Source organism: Ranitomeya variabilis, chromosome 6 (assembly GCF_051348905.1).
Source record: "Ranitomeya variabilis isolate aRanVar5 chromosome 6, aRanVar5.hap1, whole genome shotgun sequence".
Classification (NCBI taxonomy): Eukaryota; Metazoa; Chordata; class Amphibia; order Anura; family Dendrobatidae; genus Ranitomeya; species Ranitomeya variabilis.
This window is the reverse complement of record NC_135237.1, coordinates 547,063,676-547,089,056: the sequence shown is the minus strand read 5'-3', so window position 1 is coordinate 547,089,056 and position 25,381 is coordinate 547,063,676. Positions and strand designations below refer to the sequence as shown.

General features: G+C 42.9%; 1 protein-coding gene across 6 annotated transcripts in view; it reads left to right on the top strand.

The window, feature by feature from the left end:
• The first annotated feature begins 3,315 nt into the window (after positions 1-3,315).
• The window catches only part of CYRIB (CYFIP related Rac1 interactor B), a 179,483-nt gene continuing 157,417 nt past the window's right edge, over positions 3,316-25,381 (top strand). For 2 of the 6 annotated variants that reach the window (XM_077271227.1, XM_077271234.1), the window contains exon 1: positions 3,320-3,421. The gene's annotated coding sequence lies outside the window, so the exon portion shown is untranslated. Of the gene's footprint in view, positions 3,422-18,672; positions 18,903-25,381 lie in introns of those variants that run through there. The other 4 variants (XM_077271231.1, XM_077271233.1, XM_077271230.1 and 1 more) reach the window with 4 other exon arrangements.

Below are 25,381 nucleotides of genomic sequence, written 5' to 3'. Positions count from 1 at the left end.
TTATTTTTTGTCAACAGGATTTTGTGCTTTGCATGTTTTTTTTGCACAATGGCGCATGTTACTTTTTTCTGTTTTTTTTTCAGCGTTTTTTACCCACTGAAAGTAATGGGTGGTGAAAAACGCTGAAAATCCGCACCAAAAAAACGCTAAAAATCCACACCAAAAAACGCAGGTATCAGGTTTTGCAGTGTTTTTTGTGCTAAAACCTGATTAAATAGATTGAGATTATTTTTTTCACAAGCGACAAATGCAGCATGACAAAAACACACAAAAAAACCCAGCAAGCAAAACCTGCTTTTTTCTACAGAAAAAAAAAATTCTGTAAAAACACCTAGTGTGAACATAGCCTTGGACAGCTTTTTGTTGGGGAAACGTGCTACACTCCATATTATACTTCAAGTATAAAAAAAAACACATCAAAACCTCACCAAAATACAACTCGGAAAAACTATGGAAAGGCTATGTTCACACATTGCATTTTTGCTGCGTTTTTTTATGTAAATTTTAAGCTGCTTACAAAAAGCAAATTTTGCTTAGTTTTTCCTTCATTTTTTGCTGCTTTTTTATTGCTACATGTTGATAAAGTTTAGTGCCCCCCAAAAAATCATAATACAACTTCCTTAAGGTTTTTTCACCCAAAACACAGCAAAACCTACATTTTTGCACTTACTCAATGTTTCCTATGGGTGAAAAAAGCTGCAAAGACGCTGAAAAAACACTGAACGAAGTGACATGCTGCAGTTTTCCAAATCAGTCAGGAAAGAATAATAATAATCTCATTGACATTGCTAGTACCGTAAAAAGCAGCTTAAAATTTGCAGAAAAAAACGCAGCAAAAAAAAAAAAACATTGCAACTTGTGAACATAACCTTAGATTTGGGTTTTTCAGCCAAAAAAAACCATTGCGGCAATAATGCACAATTGTGAACACACCTTGTGAATGAGCCGTTATGGTTCTTGCTAAATCTTAAGGAACATTTAGGGTATGATAACACAAAGTTTTTATTTTATTTGGATTTTGGAGCAGATTCTGCTCCAAAATCCACATTGCATGAAAAACTGCTTCAAATACTCTATGAATAAGCATCCCATTCTTCTATAAGGAAAAACGCGCGTTTATGCCCATAGTACACATGGTGCTGCGTCTCTTCCACGTGGAAGAAGCAACGAGTCAATTACTGAAGGTGTTTCTGTTTGTGAAAAAAAACCTTTACGAATGTGAACGGTGACAACTGCAGCAAAAACTTAGGTGCAGTCTGCGTGTGTGCACTGAGCCAACAGTATACGGTGCAGCTTTTCCCAATGTATGCTGGGACGGTGCCATACGACCCTATTCACCAGACAGAAGCTATTAAAAAGTGTTCTTTAGGCAACTGCCTGGCAGGCATGTGTTCCTTAAAGGGACAGGCGGAATATACAGAGAGTGTTTTGGAGATACTCGTGGTTTTAGCATAGAAATACTGATGAAAAATACTGATGCATGAATAAAGCCTTGGTATGATCTGATTCTCTTGGATGAGAGATTCGTAGAACAAGTGAGGCGACGGAGAATAAAATTTCTCCATCTTTTCCATTGTGTGTATTTGCAGAAATCAGATTGCACTCGTATGATATCCAAGTGCAGTCCAATGTTTTCCACGCACCTATAGACTTGAATAGGTGTCCGATGTATCCCCAGCACAAAGGCTGAGGCTGCCGAGAAGAACAAACTTCATTTTCTCCCTGCTCTCCGGCCTTCACTGCAAAGAAACATATAGCATACGGTATACATCTCTTAAGAATGGGTCCCTATGGAAGCCGCATGTCTAGACGCCCATCTTGACTGTGGCCACCATCGGGCACATAACTCCTGAGCGTATTTGCCTGACATTGGGCACAAATGTAAAGTGCACCTGGCCTATAACACATCCATAAGTGTCCCTTTTTTATTTTAAGCCAAGAAAAAATGACTTAAAAACTGTATGACTGTACTCTAGTAAGAATTTGTTCATGGTTTTTGAGGTTTTTCATCTCCTATATTCACTTATTCAGCGATTTATACCTCGTGTATGATTAAACGCCAGCAAACGCGGTGTACGAGGTGACTTGTATTGCGGTGATGTGTGACATTGTTTGCCGCGTTACTTTATATTGGAACACATGTCGCTGTGAAGTCTTCACCTTAACGTCCCCACAATCAGATTTGGGTGAGTTTTTTTTTATGCTGCTTATTTTCGAAAAAGAAAAAAAAACGCAAATCGCCGATTTTGTTTAACATCAAAAGCTCAAGGCAGGAACGTAGCCTCAGGCTTTATTCACACATCAGTGTTTTTGATCCGTATTTCTGAGTATCGTAAGTACAGAACAGGTGACAATTTTTCGATAATCATTTTTCTTTGTCATTTCCGCATACAAACACTGACTGTGACTGAAGCTTTGTGTCCAATGTGTGCGCCGTCTGTGATTAACGAGGCAAAAAAAGAAGAGTTGTAAATTTATTTCATTTTTAGCATTAGAGAAAATTACTGAGGAAATCTGATCCAAAACGCTGATAGAAATCGCTGAACTTTTTGCTATGAGAAAAGTCCCTGCTGTCTGAATAAGCCCTAATTGTGTGAGCAGATGCCTCGGTTTTTCATTGTAAGGCTATGTGCACACGTTGCGGATTTGCCCGCGGATCCACAGCAGTTTTCCATGTGGTGTACAGTACCATGTAAACCTATGGAAAAGCAAATCTGCTGTGCATATGCTGAGGAAAAAAACGCACGGAAACAGCATGTCAATTCTTTGTGAGGATCTGCAGCGTTTCTGCACCCATTGACTTTCAGGGTTTGTGCACACGCTGCGGATTTTGCTGCGGATCCGCAGCAGTTTTCCATGCGGTGTACAGTACAATGTTAACCTATGGAAAACAAAATCCGCAGTGCACATGCTGCGGAAAAATCCGCGCGGAAACGCTGCGGAATAAAATAAGTAGCATGTCATTTCTTTGTGCGGACTCCGCAGCGGTTTTCAACAAGCACCAATAGGAAAGTGCATTTGAAAACCTGCAGAAGAAACCGCATGAAAATCCGCAGTGAAAACCGCAGTGGTTTTGCACTGCGGATTTTCCAAATCCGCTGCGGAAAAATCCACAGCAGAATCTGCAACGTGTGCACATACCCTCATTGTGTCAGGCCAATCCGCAGCAAAACCGCAGCAAAAACGCACCTGCACTTTCTGCCAAGAGGTGCGGATTCAGTGCGGAAAAATCCACAGGCAAATCTGCAACATGTGCACAGAGCTGATCCTGGGATCACAGGTGAAGTGATGATTACCAGCTGATTCCTAGTCAGGGGTCAGACTGGACTGGGTACGATTCCAAGAGACCTTTTTGACAAGATGGTTCAAAACTGTTCGTAACTGCATATGATGCCACCAAAAATTGCTGCAGTTTTGCAATGTAGGTTTTGACTGATTTTAAACTGCAGCGCTAAAACCAGAATCTGGAAAAGTGTGGTAAAGTAATGGGGGGCTTTGGTGCAGTTTTTTTTCTCCTTGCATTTTTGACAGCGCAGTATAAACGTGCCCTATACAGAGCTGGGAATGTGATGGACCTTATATTCACGTGTGGATGAAGAAGCAGGGCACGTTAGTTCACGTTTCACCATTAGGCAGGAGCTACACTACGACACGTCACACGTCCAATGTTTGCTCGGTGTCACAGCGCAAAAGAAGTGTATGGGGTCATATTGGGACCCTGACATGCAACCTGCGGGACGCTCGGGGGAGCAATGAGACCCCATTCGCTTGTAAGCGGTGCAATGTGGAGGCGATACATGGGGAACGTTGTTACGGCTAATACGCTGTGCAGCCACAACTTTAAAAATGTACCAGAAATTCGGATTATTAAAGACGCCGTCTTTTTTAAGCTGTCAAAAATAGTGAGTTTTTTAAGCGGAAACTGCTTTGGGTAGCACTGTCATTTCTTGGCATTTTTTTTCAGTCGTGAATAGTGAGGAGAGAGTGTGCTCAGATAAGGTGTTATCTAGGCATGCTTGGGGCCTAATCAAGGATTTTGGCGTGCTCAAATAACATGTTCAAGTCCCCGCGGCTCCATGTGTTGCGGCTGTCAAACAGCCGCGGGGACTCGAGCATAGTATTTGGGCACACGCCAAAGCACTCGAGCATGCTTGGGTATCACTAGCTCTGAAGCATTTTTGTTAATTTTTTTTTTTTTCAGTTTTCTTTTTGCTTTTTTTTATTATTTTATTATATTATTTTTCATTTTATTGTTTTAGGCGTTTTACTTCAAGGTCTTTTTGAGTTTTTTTTTTTCTGCTGGTTTTGTTTTGCTTTGTAGAAAAATACGCAAACAATCCAATATTGGCAGAAATGTATGAAACCTGTCTAAGGGTATGTTCACACATTGCGTTTTTGGAGTTGTTTTTTTTTTTTGTCAGCGTCTTTTTATGCAAATTTTCAGCTGCATTTCACAGTACCAGCAAAGTCAATGAGATTTCAGAAATCTCATGCACACACATTGGTTTTTTTTTTCCCTGACAAAATGCAGCATGTCACTTCTTTCAGCGTTTTTCACCCATTGAAAGCAATGGGTAGCTGCAAAAACTAAACAAAAAGTGCAGAAGAAAAAAAGAGCAAAACCTTGTTTTTGTAAGCAGCTTAAACTTGGCACAAAAAAAAAAAACCGCTGCAAAAACGCAAAGTGTGAACATAGCCTAAAATAAATACTATGTTGCCCTTAGCAACCAATCACAGAGCAGCTTTCATTTCATATCCTGCTCTTAAAAAATGAAAGCCGCTCTGTGATTGGTTGCTTTGAGCAACAGACAGGGATTTTTTTTTTTACAGCGACCCAAGTCTTCCCCATTGTATCTACGTTACTCCATAAAAATATATAAGGGATCAATTACTAACACAGGACCGGCCTTGTGTATTATAGAAACCAATCAGAACTCAGCTTTCATTTCTTCAGCTGCTGAGCAGAAAATAAAGCCTCTCCATGATTGGTTGCTATGGACAACGAGGCCTACTTGCTGCCATTTTTGATCATAAAGGCCCAATGCTTGATCTGTTGTTTTACATCTTCAATAGTAAAGTTCCAATTCAGTTTCCTTTGTCATTTTTCTCAATTAGTAGTGAATAATGGCTGCCATATAAACAGCATCCGTGTGGCCGCCACTGTGCTGTGCAACCATTGTGTATAAGCTGTTACCAACCTACTCCTAGGCCCAGTTTGTTATTGCACTTTTTTGTCATGTTGTTAATGTTTTTTAGCCTGCCTTTTCATTTGTGCCCTTTTTAAGCCCATCTTAAATGCGTGTGCCTGTTGTTCTTTTTTCCGTTCGCCATTGTGATCGGGGTTTTGTGTTTCCGATATTTTCTGCTCATTCACATCCCCCCACAATCCTCAACTGGGTCAATAATTTCCATCTTTTTCTGCGACATTTTAGAAGAAATTGCAATTATTTTTTTTTGGCTTTAAAAAGAAATAGATCGCATTTTTCGTTTTTTTTTTCTAAATTTATTAACCGTGGTCGCCATTTTGAAAAAGATTGGGCAAAAAAAAAAAAATTAACGAAAAGGAGAAAAAAAAGGAGTTTATAGTAAAAGCAGATGATGAATCGGGCACACAACCCCGTCCAGTTGAAGCATTTGGGCCCCAATAAAAAATCTCCACCAGGCTCCCAACTATCACAGATCTTTAAGGGTATGTGCACACGTTCAGGTTTTTTTCGCGATAAAAACGCTATAGAAACGCATAAAAAAGGCATAGATATGCATCCTATCATTTAGAATGCAATCTGCAATTTTTGTGCACATGATGCGTTTTTTTCCGCGAAAAAAACACATCGCGGTAAAAAAAGCAGCATGTTCATTAATTTTGCGGATTTTTCGCAGTTTTCCCGCTATTCTATGCATTGGGAAAAAATGCATAAAAACGCAAACAAAACGCATGCGGATTTCTGGCAGAAATGTCCGGTTTTTGTCAGGAAATTTCTGCCAGAAAATCCTGACGTGTGCACAGACCCTTAGGGTATGTGCACACGTAGAATGGTCCTCTGTGGATTTTTCCACAGCGGATTTGATAAATCCGCAGGGCAAAAAGACTGCGTTTTTCCTGCGGATTTGTAGCGGATTTACCGCGGTTTTTGTGCAGATTCCACTGCTGTTTTACACCTGCGGTTTCCTATTATGGAGCAGGTGTAAAACCGCTGCGGATTCCGCACAAAGAATTGACATGCTGCGGAATGTAAACTGCTGCGTTTCAGCGCGTTTTTTTCCGCAGCATGGGCACAGCGTTTTCGGTTTCCCATAGGTTTACATTGTACTGTAAACTCATGGGAAACTGCTGCGGATCCGCAGCAATATCCGCATCGTGTGCACATACTCGAATGGTCTTCTTATATGGGCCAAAAGAACTTTTAGGTGTCCCAAGACTCAAGGGCAAGGGTGCGATTGCAACCCCTGCACCCTATAAAGTTACGCCCCTGCAACTGCCCCTCCAAACATTTCAGATCTAACCTGTCCTCTCTATATCTGCCCTCAGGTGCGTCACTACATTGCGCCACCTGCTCCCGCTCTTAAGTGCAGGGCAAAAGATGACTAAGGCTACTTTCACACTAGCGTCGGGAACAACCCGTCGCTGCGCGTCGGGCCGACGTTCCCGACGCTAGTGTGGTCTCCGCCGCACAACGGGGGCAGCGGATGCATATTTTCCACGCATCCGCTGCCCCATTGTGAGGTGCGGGGATGTGCGGGGAGGTGGGGGCGGAGTTCCGACTGCGCATGCGCAGTCGGAAAAAGCGGACCGTCGGGAGCAAAAAACGTTACATGTAGCGTTTTGTTTTCCCGACGGACCGCTACCATACGCCCAAACGCCGCCAAACGCATTCACCGTTTGGAAATGCGTCGCAAATGCGTCGCAAATGCGTCGCTAATGTTACTCTATGACGAAACAACGTATCCAGCAAAAACTTTTGCTGGATGCGGCGTTTCGCAAAAACGACGCATTTGCGACGTATTGCAGTTAACGCTAGTGTGAAAGTAGCCTAAGAGGATCAAATTAGGTGAGAGTAAGCTTTATTTTTTTGTGGGGACTGCAGAACAGGGTATTATAACTGGAGGGGGATCTCAGTGGGCATTATTACTTGTAAGTGACAGTAGGGGCATTGTAACTTAGGGGGCAAAATTACTGGAAGAGGCGCACAGGGGACACCTTAAGGGTAAAGCAGGAGCATTATTATTTAAGTAGGCACTATTACTGGAGAGGGCACTCAGGGATCATTATTACTGGAGAGGGCACTCAAGGATCATTATTACTGGGGAGGGCACTCGGGGAGCATTATTACTGGAGTAGACATTCAGGAGTCATCATTACTGGAGTGGGCACCCAGGGGTCATCATTACTGGAGTGGGCACCCAGGGATCATTATAACTGGAGAGGGCACTCGGGGAGCATATTACTGGAGTGGACATTCATGGGTCATCATTACTGGAGTGGGCACCCAGGGATCATTATTACTGGAGTGGGCACTCCGGGAGAATTATTACTGGAGAGGGCATTCAGGGAGTATTATTACTGATGTGGGCACTCAGAGATCATCATTACTGGAGTGGGCACTCAGGGATCATTATTACTGGAGTGGGCACTCAGAGATCATCATTACTGGAGTGGGCACTCGGGGATCATTATTACTGGAGTGGGCACTCAGGGATCATTATTACTGGAGTGGGCACTCGGGGATCATTATTACTGGAGTGGGCACTCAGGGATCATTATTACTGGAGAGGGCACTCAGGGATCATCATTACTGGAGAGGGCACTAAGGGGTCATTATTACTGGAGTGGGCACTCGGGGATCATTATTACTGGAGAGGGCACTCAGGGATCATTATTACTGGAGAGGGCACTCAGGGATCATCATTACTGGAGAGGGCACTAAGGGGTCATCATTACTGGAGTGGGCACTCAGGGATCATTATTACTGGAGTGGGCACTAAGGGATCATCATTACTGGAGTGAGCATTCGGGGATTATCATTAGTGGAGTGGGCACCTAGGGATCATTATTACTGAAGTGGGCACTCAGGGATCAGTGTTACTGGAGTGGGCACTCAGGGATCATTGTTACTGGAGTGGGCACTCAGGGATCATTATTACTGGAGTGGGTACTCAGGGATCATCATTACTGGAGTGGGCACTCGGGGATCATCATTACTGGAGTGGGCACTCGGGGATCATCATTACTGGAGTGGGCACTCGGGGATCATCATTACTGGAGTGGGCACTCGGGGATCATCATTACTGGAGTGGGCACTCAGGGAGTATTATTACTGAAGAGGGCACTCGGGGATCATCATTACTGGAGTGGGCACTATTTCTTTAGTGAGCAGACAGGGGGCATCATTACGGTAGTTAGCACTCTAAAGGAATTGTTACTGGAGATAGCACTCTGGGGGTTTTATGACTGTTGAGGGCACCCAAAAGCCATTTCAAAAACATGAATGGAGGGGGAACTTGGAGGGTATTATTACCGGAGATGGCACTCAAGGGGTAATGGGCACTGATGGGGCACCACAGAATTGGAGGTAGCAGCAGTATGGGAAGTTTCTGTAGGTTCGGAATAGGTGGGAAAATGGGACAGTGCTGGAAATGTGAGAAGTAAGATGCGCCTTTGTTACAAACTGCAGACAAAAGTCATCAAGAAGTCGGCATGGCGGTCAGACACGGATGGAAAAGATGTGAAACTTGAATGACACCAATAATCTCACTCATTTTGCAGTGAGAAATAAGTATTTGATCCCCTACCAACCATTAAGGCTATGTGCACACGTTGCGGATTTTGCTGCGCATTTTTCCGCAGCGGATTTTGAAAATCCGCAGTGCAAAACCACTGCGGTTTTCACTGCGGATTTTCACGCGGTTTCTTCTGCGGATTCCTCTGTGGATTTTCAACTGCACTTTCCTATTGGTGCAGGTTGAAAACCGCTGCGGAATCCGCAGAAAGAAGTGACATGCTACTTCTTTTTTTCCGCAGCGTTTCTGCATGGAATTTTCCACAGCATGTGCACTGCGGATTTTGTTTTCCATAGGTTCACATTGTACTGTACACCGCATGGAAAACTGCTGCGGATCCTCAGCGTCAAATCCGCTGCGGATCCGCAGCAAAATCCGCAACGTGTGCACATACCCTAAGAGTTCTGACTTCTACAGACCAGTTAGACGATCCTAATCAACTCGTTACCTGTGTTAGAGACAGCTGTCTTACATAGTCATCTTTATAAAAGACTCCTGTCCACAGACTGAATTAATCAGTCAGACTCTAAACTCTACAACATGGGCAAGACCAAAGAGCTTTATAAGGATGTCAGGGACAAGATCATAGACCTGCACAAAGCTGGAATGGGCCAAAACCATAAGTAAGATGCTGGGTGACAAGGAGACAACTGTTGGTGCAATAGTAAGAAAATGGAAGAAATACAAAATGACTGTTAATCGACATCGATCTGGGGCACCATGCAAAATCTCACCTCGTGGGGTGTCCTTGATCATGAGGAAGGTGAGAGATCAGCCTAAAACTACACGGGGGGAACTTGTTAATGTTCTCAAGGCAGCTGGGACCACAGTCACTAAGAAAACCATTGGTAACACATCATACCGTAAAGGTTTAAAATCTTGCAGTGCCCACAAGGTCCCCCTGCTCAAGAAGGCACATGTGCAGGCCCATCTGAAGTTTGATAATGAAACCCTGGATGAGTCTGTGAGCGATTGGGAGAAGGTGCTGTGTTCAGATGAGACAAAAATTGAGGTCTTTGGCATTAACTCAACTCGCCGTGTTTGGAGGAAGAAAAATGCTGCCTATGACCCAAAGAACAACGTCCCCTGTTATGATCCGGTGACCTTGTAGCCGCATGAAACTTTCTCTGGAGTCGGTGGAACCTGTACTGACCGCAAATTCTGAACTAACACCGCAACTAGAAGTAGCCGTGGGGTGTGCCTAACAACCCTAGACACCTCGACACAGCCGGAGGACTAAATACCCCTATAGATGGAAATAAGAATGCTATCTTGCCTCAGAGCAGAACCCCAAAGGATAGGCAGCCCCCCACGAATAATGACTGTGAGAAGGAGAAGATTAGACACACGCAGGTAGAAAACAGGATTTAGCAAAAGAGGCCACTCTATCTAAATAGGAAAGGATAGGACAGATTACTAGGCGGTCAGTATTAAAACCCTTCCAAAAATATCCACAGCAGATAATACAAAAAGTTCCACAATCTAACTAAAGACATGGAATGTATATCTGCCACTCCAGAGAATCCAGCAAGACTGAGAAAATACTGACACAATCTAAGCTGGACAAGAAAACACAAGGAATAGCACTGAATTGTGAAACACACAGCATGTGTGTCACAGGAAAAAAAACCAGACACTTATCTTTGCTGATTTGGCAGGAAGGCAGGAGGAACCAGGCAGAGGTCAAACACCTCCCAGCAACAATTGACAACTGGCAAGGACTAATGAATCCTGCACACCTAAATACCCCAGTCAGAACTGCAATCAGCAGATACACCAGACCAGGACTGCAACTTAGGGACAACTGCATTACCACCTACAACCACCGGAGGGAGCCCAAAAGCAGAATTCACAACAGTACCCCCCCCCCTTGAGGAGGGGTCACCGAACCCTCACCAGAGCCCCCAGGCCGATCAGGACGAGCCAGATGAAAGGCATGGACCAAATCAGCAGCATGGACATCAGAAGCAAAAACCCAAGAATTATCCTCCTGGCCATAACCCTTCCATTTGACAAGGTACTGAAGCCTCCGCCTCGAAAAACGAGAATCCAAAATCTTCTCAACCACATACTCCAACTCCCCATCAACCAAAACAGGGGCCGGAGGATCAACAGAGGGAACAATGGGCACCACATATTTCCGCAATAAAGATCTATGGAAGACATTATGGATAGCAAAAGAGGCCGGAAGCGCCAATCGAAAAGACACCGGATTAATAATCTCAGAAATCCTATAAGGACCAATAAACCGAGGCTTAAACTTGGGGGAAGAGACCTTCATAGGAACATGATGGGAAGACAACCAAACCAAATCCCCAACCCGAAGCCGGGAAACAACACACCGACGACGGTTAGCAAAACGCTGAGCCTCCTCCTGAGACAACACCAAATTGTCACCCACATGAGCCCAAATCTGCTGTAACCTGTCAACCACAGAATCCACACCAGGACAGTCAGAAGGCTCAACCTGCCCAGAAGAAAAACGAGGATGAAAACCAAAATTGCAAAAAGCGAAACCAAAGTAGCCGAACTAGCCCAATTATTAAGGGCAAACTCGGCCAATGGCAAAAAGGCCACCCAATCATCCTGATCGGCAGACACAAAGCATCTCAAATAAGTCTCCAAAGTCTGATTAGTTCGCTCGGTCTGGCCATTTGTCTGAGGATGAAATGCAGAAGAAAAAGACAAATCAATGCCCAGCCTAGCACAAAAAGGTCTCCCAAAACCTAGAAACAAACTGGGAACCTCTGTCGGACACAATATTCTCCGGAATACCATGCAAACGAACCACATGCTGAAAAAACAACGGAACCAACTCTGAAGAGGAAGGCAATTTAGGCAAAGGCACCAAATGAACCATCTTAGAAAACCGGTCACAAACAACCCAGATAACCGACATCATCTGTGAAACCGGAAGATCAGAAATAAAATCCATAGAAATATGCGTCCAGGGCCTCTCAGGGACCGGCAATGGCAAAAGTAACCCACTAGCACGGGAACAACAAGGCTTGGCCCACGCACAAGTCCCACAGGACTGCACAAAAGAACGCACATCACGTGACAACGAAGGCCACCAAAAGGACCTACCAACCAAATCTCTGGTACCAAAAATACCAGGATGACCAGCCAACACAGAACAGTGAACCTCAGAAATCACTCTACTAGTCCATCTGTCAGGAACAAACAATTTCCCCACAGGACAGCGGTCAGGTCTATCAGCCTGAAATTCCTGAAGAACCCGCCGTAAATCAGGGGAAATGGCAGAAAGGACCACCCCTTCTTTCAGAATGCCGACCGGTTCAAGGACCTCAGGAGAATCAGGCAAAAAACTCCTAGAAAGGGCATCAGCCTTAATATTCTTAGAACCCGGAAGATACGAAACCACGAAATCATAACGGGAAACAAACAAGGACTATCGAGCCTGTCTAGGACTCAGCCGTTTGGCAGACTCGAGGTAAATCAAATTCTTGCCCTCCGCTCTGCTAATGACCTCAGGTTAGCATCCTCAATAATCAGAACCTCCCACTCCCGTCTCCAAGACTTTACACGTGCGGCGCCGATTCTTTGGAATGCACTACCTAGGTTAATACAATTAATCCCCAATCCCCACAGTTTTAAGCGTGCCCTAAAAACTCATTTGTTCAGATTGGCCTACCGCCTCAACGCATTAACCTAATTATCCCTGTGTGGCCTATTAATAAAAAAACAACAACATAATCACGTTCCTCCATCATGTTCTCATACACTTTATGCAGTTAATAGCCTCTGTGTCTGTACTGTTACATACTTAGGCACTTAACTGGTTCATGCAGCTTTACATGAACACCCGAGCCTTACACTATGGCTGGTCCAAATAACTAAAGCAATTGTTACCATCCACCTCTCGTGTCTCCCCTTTTCCTCATAGATTGTAAGCTTGCGAGCAGGGCCCTCATTCCTACTGGTATCTGTTTTGAACTGTGATTTCTGTTATGCTGTAATGTCTATTGTCTGTATAAGTCCCCTCTATAAGTTGTAAAGCGCTGCGGAATATGTTGGCGCTATATAAATAAAATTATTATTATTATTATTATTATTATTCTTATGATCGGTCAGGACCACAATACGGTGCTTAGCTCCCTCAAGCCAATGTCGCCACTCCTCAAACGCCCACTTCATAGCCAACAACTCCCGATTGCTGACATCATAATTGCGTTCAGCAGGCGAAAACTTGCGGGAGAAGAAGGCACACGGTTTCATCAAAGAACCAACAGAATCCCTCTGAGACAAAATGGCCCCTGCCCCAATCTCAGAGGCATCAACCTCAACCTGAAACGGAAGAGAAACATCTGGTTGGCGCAACACCAGAGCAGAAGTAAATCGGCGTTTAAGCTCCTGAAAGGCAGAGACAGCCGCAGAGGACCAATTCGCCACATCAGCGCCTTTTTTCGTCAAATCAGTCAAGGGTTTAACCACGCTGGAGAAGTTAGCAATGAAACGGCAATAAAAATTTGCAAAACCCCAAAATTTCTGAAGACTCTTCACGGATGTGGGTTGAATCCAATCATGAATGGCCTGAACCTTAACCGGATCCATCTCCATAGATGAGGGAGAAAAAATAAAGCCCAAAAAAGAAACCTTCTGCACCCCAAAGAGACACTTAGACCCCTTCACCAACAAAGCATTGTCACGAAGGATCTGAAATACCATCCTGACCTGTTCCACATGAGACTCCCAATCATCGGAAAAAATCAAAATATCGTCCAAATATACAATCAAGAATTTATCAATATAAGTCCGGAAGATATCATGCATAAAGGATTGAAAAACAGATGGAGCGTTAGTGAGCCCTAATGGCATCACAAGGTATTCAAAATGGCCTTCGGGCGTATTAAACGCAGTTTTCCATTCATCACCCTGCTTAATACGAACAAGATTATATGCCCCCCGAAGGTCAATCTTTGTAAACCAACTAGCCCCCTTAATCCTAGCAAACAAATCAGAAAGCAAAGGTAAAGGGTATTGGAACTTGACCGTGATCTTATTCAAGAGGTGGTAATCAATACAGGGTCTCAAGGAGCCATCCTTCTTAGCAACAAAAAAAAAACCTGCTCCCAACGGTGAAGAAGATGGCCGAATATGCCCTTTCTCCAAAGACTCCTTAATATAACTCCGCATGGCGGTATGTTCAGGCACAGACAGGTTGAAAAGTCGGCCCTTAGGAAACTTACTGCCTGGAATCAAGTCAATCGCACAATCACAGTCCCTGTGCGGTGGAAGGGAACTGGACTTGGGCTCATCGAATACATCCTGAAAATCAGACAAAAAGTCTGGAATTTCAGAAGAGGAGATTGACATCAAAGGAACATCATTATGAACCCCCTGACAACCCCAACTAGTCACAGACATAGATTTCCAATCCAACACAGGATTATGTACCTGCAACCACGGGAAACCCAGCACGATAACATCATGCAAATTATGCAACACCAGAAATCGACAATCTTCCTGATGGGCTGGCGCCATGTGCATGGTCACCTATGTCCAAAACTGGGGCTTATTTTTAGCCAAAGGTGTAGCATCAATCCCCCTTAAAGGAATAGGGTTCTGTAAAGGCTGCAAGGGAAAACCACAACGGCTGGCAAACTCAAAATCCATTAAGTTCAAGGCGGCGCCTGAATCCACATGATGACAATGAGCAGATCAAGGACACCAATAACAGAAATTTTGGTTGTACAGTACTGATAGTAAATGAACTAGCGATCCTTTTTGTCCGCTTAGGGCAGACTGAAATGACATGAGAAGCGTCGCCACAATAATAACACAACCTATTCTGACGTCTGAATCCTTGTCGTTCCGTTCTAGACAAAATCATATCACACTGCATAGGCTCAGGACTTTGCTCTAAGGACGACGCCACAGCGCGCACAGTTTGACGCTCCCGCAAGCGCCGATCAATCTGAATGGCCAGAGACATAGAATCACTCAGACCGGAAGGCGTGGGAAACCCCACCATAACATCTTTAACAGATTCAGAAAGACCCTTTCTGAAAATTTCCGCCAAAGCATCATCATTCCATTTAGTCAACACAGACCATTTTCTAAATTTCTGACAATACAATTCTGCCGCCTCTTGACCCTGAGACAGGGCCAACAAGGTTTTCTCCGCTTGATCCACAGAATTCGGTTCATCATATAATAATCCTAAAGCCTGAAAAAAGGAATCTACATTAAGCAAGGCCGGATTCCCAGATTCCAGGGAAAATGCCCAATCCTGAGGATCGCCACGCAGCAGGGAGATGACAATTTTAACCTGCTGAATGGAATCACCGGAGGATCGCGGTCTCAGAGCAAAAAACAGTTTACAATTGTTTTTAAAACCCCAAAATTTGGACCTATCACCAAAAAACAAATCAGGAGTAGGAATCTTCGGCTCTAAAGCAGGAGTCTGAACAATATAATCAGAAATACCCTGTACCCTAGCAGCAAGCTGGTCTACACGAGAAGCTAATTCCTGAACATCCATGCTGGCACAAGACTCCTCAGCCACCCATAGATAAAGAGGGAAGAAAAGACAAAACAGGCTGCAGAAAAAAAAATGGCTCAACACCTTTCTTCCCTTCTTCTGAGATGCATTTAACTCATTATGGTCCAGTTGTACTGTTATGATCCGGTGACCTTGGAGCTGCATGAAACTTTCTCTGGAGTCAGTGGAACCTGTACTGACCACAGATCCTGAACTAACACCGCAACTAGAAGTAGCCGTGGGGTGTGCCTAACAACCCTAGACACCTCGACACAGCCGGAGGACTAAATACCCCTATAGATGGAAATAGGAATGCTATCTTGCCTCAGAGCAGACCCCCAAAGGATAGGCAGCCCCCCACGAATAATGACTGTGAGAAGAAGATTAGACACACGCAGGTAGAAAACAAGATTTAGCAAAAGAGGCCACTCTAGCTAAATAGGAAAAGATAGGACAGATTACTAGGCGGTCAGTATTAAAACCATTCCAAAAATATCCACAGCAGATAATACAAAAAGTTCCACAATCTACTGTACATGGAATGTATATCTGCCACTCCAGAGAATCCAGCAAGACTGAGAAAATACTGACACAATCTAAGCTGGACAAGAAAACACAAGGAATAGCACTGAATTGTGAAACACACAGCATGTGTGTCACAGGAAAAAAAACCCAGACACTTATCTTTGCTGATTTGGCAGGAAGGCAGGAGGAACCAGGCAGAGGTCAAACACCTCCCAACAACTATTGACAACTGGCAAGGACTAATGAATCCTGCACACCTAAATACCCCAGTCAGAACTGCAATCAGCAGATACACCTGACCAGGACTGCAACTCAGGGACAACTGCATTACCACCTACAACCACCGGAGGGAGCCCAAAAGCAGAATTCACAACAGTCCCCACTGTCAAGCATGGAGGTGGAAACATTATGTTTTTGGCTTGTTTCTCTCCTAAGGGCACAGGACTACTTCACTGCATCAATGGGAGAATGGATGGAGCAATGTACCGTAAAATCCTGAGTGACAACTTCCTTCCCTCCGCCAGGACATTAAAAATGGGTCATGGCTGGGTCTTCCAGCAAGACAATGACCCAAAACATAAAGTCAAGGCAACAAAGGAGTGCCTCAAAAAGAAGCACATTAAAGTCATGGAGTGGCCTAGCCAGTCTCCAGACATTAATCCCATAGAAAACTTATGGATGGAGTATTTGATCCCTTGCTGATTTTATATGTTTGCCCACTGACGAAGACATGAAGTCTATAATTTTAAGGGTAGGTTAACATTGAGAGATAGAATATCAAAAATAAAATCCAGAAAATCACATTGTATAAATTATATAAATGTATTTGCACTTTGCTGGAAGAAATAAATATTTGATCCCTCTGGCAAACAAGACTTAATGCTTGGTGGTAAAACCCTTGCTGGCAAGCACAGCAGTCAGACGTTTTTTATAGTTGATGATGAGGTTTGCACACGTCAGGAGGAATTTTGGTCCACTCCTCTTTGCAGATCATGTCTAAATCATTAAGATTTTGAGGCTGTAGCTTGGCAACTCGGAGCTTCAACTCCCTCCATAAGTTTTCTATGGGATTAAGGTCTGGAGACTGGCTAGGCCACTCCAAGGCCTTAATGTGCTTCTTTTTGAGCCACTCCTTTGTTGCCTTGACTGTATGTTTTGGGTCATTGTCTTGCTGCACGGTCTGCATGGGCAGCACGGTGGCGCAGTGGTTAGCACAGCAGCCTTGCAGCGCTGGAGTCCTGGGTTCAAACCCCACCAAGGACAACATCTGCAAAGAGTTTGTATGTTCTCTCCGTGTTTGCGTGGGTTTCCTCCGGGTACTCCGGTTTCCTCCCACATTCCAAAGACATACGGATAGGGAATTTAGATTGTGAGCCCCAACGGGGACAGTAATGATAATGTGTGCACACTGTAAAGCGCTGCGGAATATGTTAGCGCTATATAAAAATAAAGATTATTATTGCTGGAAGACCCAGCCATGACCCATTTTTAATTTCCTGGTGGAGGGAAGGAGGTTGTCACTCAGGATTTTACGGTACATGGCTCCATCCATTGATGCAGTGAAGTGACCTTAGCAGAGAAACACCCCTAAAACATAATGTTTCCACCTCCATGCTTGACAGTGGGGACGTTGTTCTTTGGGTCATAGGCAACATTTTTCTTCCTCCAAACACGGCGAGTTGAGTTAATGCCAAAGACCTCAATTTTTGTCTCATCTGAACACAGCACCTTCTCCCAATCGCTCACAGACTCATCCAGGGGTTCATTATCAAACTTCAGATGGGCCTGCACATGTGCCTTCTTGAGCAGGGGGACCTTGCGGACACTGCAGGATTTTAAACCTTTACGGTATGTGTTACCAATGGTTTTCTTGGTGACTGTGGTCCCAGCTACCTTGAGATCATTAACAAGTTCCCCTCCGTGTAGTTTTAGGCTGATCTCTCACCTTCCTCATGATCAAGGATACCCTCGAGGTGAGATTTTGCATGGTGCCCCAGATCGATGTTGATTGACAGTCATTTTGTATTTCTTCCATTTTCTTACTATTACAGTTGTCTCCTTCTCACCCAGCGTCTTACTTATGGTTTTGGCCCATTCCAGCTTTGTGCAGGTCTATGATCTTGTCCCTAACATCCTTATAAAGCTCTTTGGTCTTGCCCATGTTGTAGAGGTTAGAGTCTGACTGATTAATTGAGTCTGTGGAGAGTAGTCTTTTATAAAGGTGACTATGTAAGACAACTGTCTTTAATGCAGGTAACGAGTTGATTAGGACGTCTAACTGGTCTGTAGGAGCCAGAACTCTTAATGGTTGGTAGGGGATCAAATACTTATTTCTCACTGCAAAATGCAAAGACATTTATAGAATTTATACAATGTGGTTTTCTGGATTATATTTTTGATATTCTATCCCTCCATGTTAAAATTAACCCACCCTTAAAATTGTTCATGTCTTTGCTAGTGGGCCAACTTACAAAATCAGCAAGGGATCAAATACTTATTTCCCCCACTGTATATATATATATGTGTGTGTGTGCGTGCGTGCGTGCGTTTTGATGAATATTTCCTTTGAAAACGATGTGTAAATGACATGGAGAACTGTTGTATGTAAAAGCTCATGCTAAAATCGCCGCTTGACACCGCTCTCTTCAGAATCTCCTCCATGTCCCTGGAGAACTGGCCATGATGTACAGCTCTGGCCCTTTGGAGATGCCCAATCAGTAAGTCATCCACTGCTGACACTGGGGACACATTGGGGAATTGCTATGTATGCAGTTGCCTGCCCTCTTCCTGCAGGACCCCTGTGTGGTGCAGCATGGTGCCCACCTGTCCAGGCCAGCATTAACCCCTGCGTGTCCGGCAGCCCCGGCAGCAGGGAGGAGGGTGAGGCTGGGGAAGGTGAGCTTCCTCTTCCTCCATCATGTGTCTCTTCCTTTTATAGAGATATTTCTCCTCAGTAGCTGCTCAGCAGATCTCAGCCTCTGACGCTCAGATTCACCGACCCGGAAGCTCCTGACAGCAGAAATCAGAAGAACTAGACGCTGAGAGCAGCCTGCAGCCCCCCGAGGGTCCGGCACTGAGGGTCCGGACGGCACAGGTACATGACCCCTGCATCCAGCAATGCACTGATGAGGGGGAGGGGAGCAGATGGGGGCAGAGTATACAGAGGGTATATAGTGTATACAGAGGGTATATAGTGTATACAGAGGGTGCAGGAATGTGGCACCTGCTGTGTGAGATGTGACTGTGCTGTGTGGATGGCAGGAAGCATCTCAGTGACGGCAGCCTGTGTCTAATATATATATACATACATACACCACAGTGTCTGCACCTCACCTATCTGCAGACATGTCACATCAGAAAGCCAGAATATGCAACATCTCCACACATACACAGTGCATATATACACCTACATACATATATACAGTACATATATACACCTACATACACATATACAGTGCATATATACACCTACATACACATATACAGTACATATATACACCTACATACACATACAGCACGTACATACACATATACAGTACATATATACACCTATACGTACATACACATATACAGTACATATACACCTACATACACATACAGCACGTACATACACATATACAGTACATATATACACCTATACGTACATACACATATACAGTACATATACACCTACATACACATACAGCACGTACATACATATATACAGTACATATATAAACCTACAGCACATGCATACACATATACAGTACATATATAAACCTACATACACATATACAGTACATATATACACCTATACGTACATACACATATACAGTACATACACCTACATACACATACAGCACGTACATACACATATACAGTACATATATTCACCTATATATACACCTACATACACATTACAGCACATACATACACATATACAGTACATATATATACCTACATGCACATACATACACATATACAGTACATATATGCACCTGGATACATATACACAGTACATATATACACCTACATACACATATACAGTGCATATACTGTATATACCTACATGCACATATACAGTACATATATACAGCTACATACACATATACAGTACATATACACCTACATACACATACAGCATGTACATACACATATACAGTACATATATTCACCTATATATACACCTACACATTACAGCACATACATACACATATACAGTACATATATAAACCTACATACACATACAGCACATGCATACACATATACAGTACATATATATACCTACATGCACATACATACACATATACAGTACATATATATACCTACATGCACATACATACACATATACAGTACATATATGCACCTGGATACATATACACAGTACATATATACACCTACATACACATATACAGTACATATATGCACATGCACATTACATATATACACCTACATACACATATATCGTACATATATATACCTACATATACAGTACGTATATACACATATACAGTACATACAGTATATACACACCTGGTTATACACATACACTACGTACAACAGATGAAAACAGTATTGAACACGTCACTAATTTTCTAATAAAATATATTTCTAAAGGTGTTATTGACATGAAATTTTCACCAGATGTTGGCAACAATCCATCCAATCCTCACAGGCAAACAAATCAAACCATAGATGTCCATAAATTATGTGTAATAATGAGAAATGACAGCGAGAAAATGTATTGAACACACTTACTGAAATGTATTTAATACTTTTTATAAAAGCCTTTGTTGGTGATGAAGCTTCAAGACATTTCTTGTTTAGAGAAACTAGTTGCAGACATTGCTCAGGTCTGATTTTGGCTCATTCTTCCACACAAACACTCTTCATATCCTGAAGCTTATGTGGGCTCCTTCTATGAACTCTGAGCTTTAGTTCCTTCCAAACATTTTCTATAGGATTCAGGTCCGGTGATCGGCTTGGCCATTCTTGCAGTTTTATTCTCTTTTTCTGAAATTAATTGAGAGTTTCATTGACTGTATTTGGGATCATTGTTTTGCTGAAATTTCCACCCTCATTTCCTCTTCATCATACTGGTAGCTTGCATCAGATTTTTATCAAGAAGGTCTCTGTACATTTGTCCATTCATCCTTCCTTCAATTATATGAAGTTTGTCAGTGCTGCATGCCGAAAAACAGCCCCACACCATGATGTTGCCACCTCCACTCTTCACTGTTGGTATGGTGTTTTGGGGATTATTTGCAGTGCCATCTGGCCTCCAAACATAATGTGTATTATGGCATCCAAACAGTTTAATATTGGTCTCATCTGACCAGATTGTATTCTCCCAGTATTTCACAGGCTTGTCTAAATGTTGGTGACCAAACTGTTAACACGCTTGAACATGCTTTTTGTTCAGGAATGGATTATTGCGTGGTGAGCGTACATACAGGCCACATGGAGGTTGAGTGCTTTACTTATAGTTTTCATTGAAACAACTGCACCTTCTGATTCCAGGTCTTTCAGTAGCTCTCCATAGGTGATCCATGGCTCTTGGACAACTCTTCTGATAATTCTTAACACTCCTGGGTCTGAAATTTTGCGGGGAGCACCTGGTCGTGTCTTATGGTGAAATTATATTCTTTCCACTTCCAGATTATGGCCCCAACAGTGCTCACTGAAATCTTCAGTTGTGTAGAAATTCTTTTGTAGCCAATGCCATCAATATGTTTTGCAACAATAAGGTTGTGAAGGTCTTGAGACATCTCACTGGTTTTACCCATTATGAGATGTTTCTTATGTGACACCTTGGTAATGAGACATCTTTTTATAGGTCATCAGCTGATATTATTTGTCACTTATAGGTTGGATTGCTTTCTAATTACTGGTTGATCTCAGCTGTGACTTTCCATGGCTTTTTGAACCTCTCTTTCTTCATGTGTTCAATACTTTTTCCCTGTGTCATTTCTCATTATTACACTTAATTTATTTACATCTGTGGTGATTTCTTTGTGTGGATTGGATGAGCTGTTACCGACATCTGGTAAAAACTTCATGTCAATAACACTATTAGAAATAGATTTACTCTACATACATAGACAGTCACAATGCTAGCTACATCCCTGATACAAGCGCACACACAAACCTGTATGCTTATATTCATTCATACAAACACTCTCGCGCACATACACCTAGATGTTTGCATATATACAGTATAAACACAGAAGATACACACTCACCTAAATAAATACATAAATGCAGCTACACACGTGGTCAAAATTGTTGGTGCCCCTCGTTTAATGACAGAAAAACCCACTATGGTCACAGAAATAAACTTGAATCTGACAAAAGTAATAATAAATAAAAGATCTATGAAAACGAACAAATGGAAGTCAGACATTGCTTTTCAGCCATGCTTCCACAGAATTAAAAAAAATAAAACTCATGAAATCGGCCTGGACAGAAATGATGGTACCCCTAATATTTTGTTGTACAACCTTTTGAGGCAATCACTGCAATCACACGATTCCTGTAACTGACAATGAGACTTCTGCTCCTCTCGACAGGTATTTTGTCCGCTCCTCAAGAGCAAACTGCTCCAGTTGTCTCGTGTTTGAAGGTTGCCTTTCCCAGACGGCATGTTTCAGCTCTTTCCAAAGATGCTCAATAGGATTTAGGTCAGGGTTCATAGAAGGCCACTTCAGAATAGTCCAATGTTTTCCTCTTCGCCATTCTTGGGTGTTTTAGCTGTGTGATTTGGGTCATTATCTTGTTGCAAGACCCAGGACTGAGACCAAGCTTTCTGACACTGGGCAGCACATTTCTCTGTAGAATCCCTTGATAGTCTTGAGATTTCATTGTAACCTGCACAGATTCTAGACACCCTGTGCCAGATGCAGCAAAGCAGCCCCAGAACATAACAGAGCCTCCTCCATGTTTCACAGTAGGGATAGTGTTCTTTTCTTGATATGCTTCATTTTTCCGTCTGTGAACATAGAGCTGATGTGCCTTGCCAAAAAGTTCCATTTATGTCTCATCTGTCCATAGGATATTTTCTCAGAAGCTTTGTGACTAGTCAACATGTAGTTCGGCAAGTTCCAGTCTGACTTTTTTATGATTTTTTCCAACAATGGTGCCCTCCTTGGTCGTCTCCCATGAAGTCCACTTTGGCTCACGATGGATGGTGCGATCTAACACTGATGTTTCTTGAGGTTGAAGTTCACCTTTAAAGGGAACCTGTCACCCCGTTTTTTCCGTCTGAGATAAAAATACTGTTAAATAGGGCCTGAGCAGAGCATTACTGTTAAATAGGGCCTGAGCAGAGCTTCTGCGCACACGCGGCCAAAGGAAGATGGCCGCCCCCACCGATCACCAATGAAAGTGCACATCGCGCTCTTTTCACTCCCCTGTGCAGCGGATTCGGGACCTTGGGCATGCGCACACCACTACGCCACCAACGGAAAACTAAGCAAGATCTGGGGGAAGACACCACGCCCATCTGACCAGACCAGCCTGATTGACAGGCGAAAACGACTACTTTGGTAACGTATTTCGGCAGCATAGGTGGGGAATCAGGGTCCACAAAATACACTATTGTAATGCACAGCTCAGGCCCTATTTGACAGTATTTTTATCTCAGACGGAAAAAACGGGGTGACAGGTTCCCTTTAATATGTTTAGAAGATTTTCTGGGCTCTTTTGTTACCATTCGTATTATCCGTCTCTTTGATTTGTCATCAATGTTCCTCCTGCGGCCACGTCCAAGGAGGTCGGCTACAGTCCCATGGATCTTACATTTCTGAATAATATGTGCAGCTGTAGTCACAGGAACATCACGCTGCTTGGAGATGGTCTTATAACTTTTACCTTTATCATGTTTGTCTATTATTTTCTTTCTAATCTCCTGAGACGACTCTTTCCTTGGCTTCCTCTGGTCCATGCCGAGTGTGATACACACCATGTCACCACACAGCACAGTGAGGATCTGTAGCCCTATATACCGGCCAACACTGATTCCAGGAGTGTAGACAACGGTGACGCTAGTTAGTGGACACACCGTGATTTATCATGTCCCTTTTGTCACATTTTTTCCAGGGGTCCCATCATTTCTGTGCAGGCCGATTTCATGAGTTTTTTTTTTTTATTTTGTGGGAGCATGGATGAAAAGCAAAGTCTGACTTTCATTTGTTCATTTTCATAGATTTTTAATTTATTATGACTTTTGTCAGATTCAAGTTATTTCTGTGACCATTGTGGCTTTTTCTGTCATAAAACGAGGGGTACCAACAATTTTGACCACGTGTGTACATGCATATAATAGATAAACACAGCTGGATGAATACATGCAGACACATAAATGCATTCATATACATACGGTTAAACATACACATTAATATGCACAGATACATACACACACAACTACACATACACACCAACATACAGTGGCATGTAAAAGTTTGTGCACCCCTGGTTAAAATTACTTTTATTGTGAACAGTTAAGCAAGATGAAGATGAAATGATCTCAAAAAGGCCTAAAGTAAAAGATGACACATTTCCTTTGTATTTTAGGCAAAAAAAAAATATTTAGTCATTTTTTACAAAAAGAAAAATGGGCCGATGCAAAAGTTTGGGCACCCTAGGAGATTTGTGTGCTCAATTACCTTTGACCAAAGTTTCAGACCTTAATTATCTTGTTAGGGTTATGGCTTGTCCACTATCGTCATTAGGAAAGGTCAGGGGATGCAAATTTCCCAGCTTTATAAAAACCCAGCCTCCTCTAACCTTGTGACAAAAAAAAACAGCAGCCATGAGTTCTTCAAAGCAGCAGCCTAGCACTCTGAAAATGGTGGAGGCCACAAAGCAGGAGAAGCTATATGAATATAGCAAAGCGTTTTCAAGTTGTCCTTTCCTCATTTCAAAATGTAATTAAGCAATAGTGGTTAACCAGGAACAGTGGAGGTCAAGATAAGGCCTGGAAGACCAAGCTAAATGTCAGTGAGAGCTGATCCTAGTATTGCTAGAGAAAAAAAATCAGAACCCCCGTTTGACTGCAAAAGACTTTCAGAAAGATTTAGCATAAGACTCAGGAGTTGTGGTACATTGTTTTACTGTTCAACGACACCTGCTACAATATTATGGCCTTCATGGAAGAGTCACCAGAAGAAAACTTCTCCTGTGTCCTCACCATAAAATTCTGCGTCAGAAGTATGAAAAACTTCTAAGCAAGCCTGATGCATTTTGGAAACAAGTCCTGTGGACCGATGGGGGTTAAAATAGAACTTTTTGGCAACAATGATCAAATGTATGTGTGGAGAAAAAAGGGCGCAGAATTTCAGGAAAAGAACATCTCTCCGACCATTAAGCATGGGGGTGAATGAATCATGCTTTGGGATTGTGTTGCAGTCAATGGCACAGGGAACATTTCACGGGTACAGAGAAGAATGGATTCAATTACATTTAAACAAATTCTTGATGTAAACATAACACCAACTGTAAGAAAAGCTGACGTTAAAAAGAGAATGGCTTCTACAAATGTATAATGATTCTAAAAACACGTCAAAATCCACAATAGACGACCACAAAAGGCGAAAG